The sequence below is a fragment of the Peromyscus eremicus genome, chromosome 1, assembly GCF_949786415.1.
Source record: "Peromyscus eremicus chromosome 1, PerEre_H2_v1, whole genome shotgun sequence".
NCBI classification, from domain to species: Eukaryota; Metazoa; Chordata; class Mammalia; order Rodentia; family Cricetidae; genus Peromyscus; species Peromyscus eremicus.
The window spans coordinates 179,693,366-179,694,062 of NC_081416.1; positions in this window are offsets into that span (position 1 = coordinate 179,693,366).

The following is a 697-nucleotide window of genomic DNA, read 5'->3' on the forward strand; positions in this document are numbered from 1 at the left end:
CAGGTTACTTGGGAAAAAGAAAAAGTCAGCTGGGACAAGGCCTCCATCAGATTGGCCTGTGGGACGTTTTCTTGATTGGTGATTCATGGAGAAGGGCCCAACCTACTGTGGGCAATGCCACCCATAGGAATGGAGTCCTGGTTGTCTAAGGAAGCCAGCTGAGCAAGCCATGAAGAGCCAGCCAGTAAAAGCATTCCTGCATGGCCTCTGCTCCAGCTCCTGCCCTGACTTTCCTCAGTCACGGACTGTGACGTGGAAATGTCCAATAAACCCTTTCCTCCGCAAGTTGGTTCCAGTGTTGATTACAGCAACAGAAAGCTACCAACTACACCAGATGGGAAGCCTCACCCCATTGTAGGCGGCACCATCCATCCCGATGGTACAAATGGAAAAAGGGGGTTAAGCATCGTTACACATCCATCCCTCTCTACTTCCTGAGTGTGGGTGTGATGTGACACATCTTCCCTGACACGATGGACTATCTCCTCTTAAACCATTAGCCAAATACCAATCCTTCCTCCCCTTCAGCTGATTGTGTCAGAATCTTGTTTCTCCATCCCCCAGTGCTGGGATTACGAGCACATGCCAACACACCTGTGTATCGAAGGGCACAGTAAGCCCTTTACCAACTGAGCCATCTCCCCCATCCCGTCTCCGCCCTTACATCATACGCCCACTGATCAACATGACCACCTGA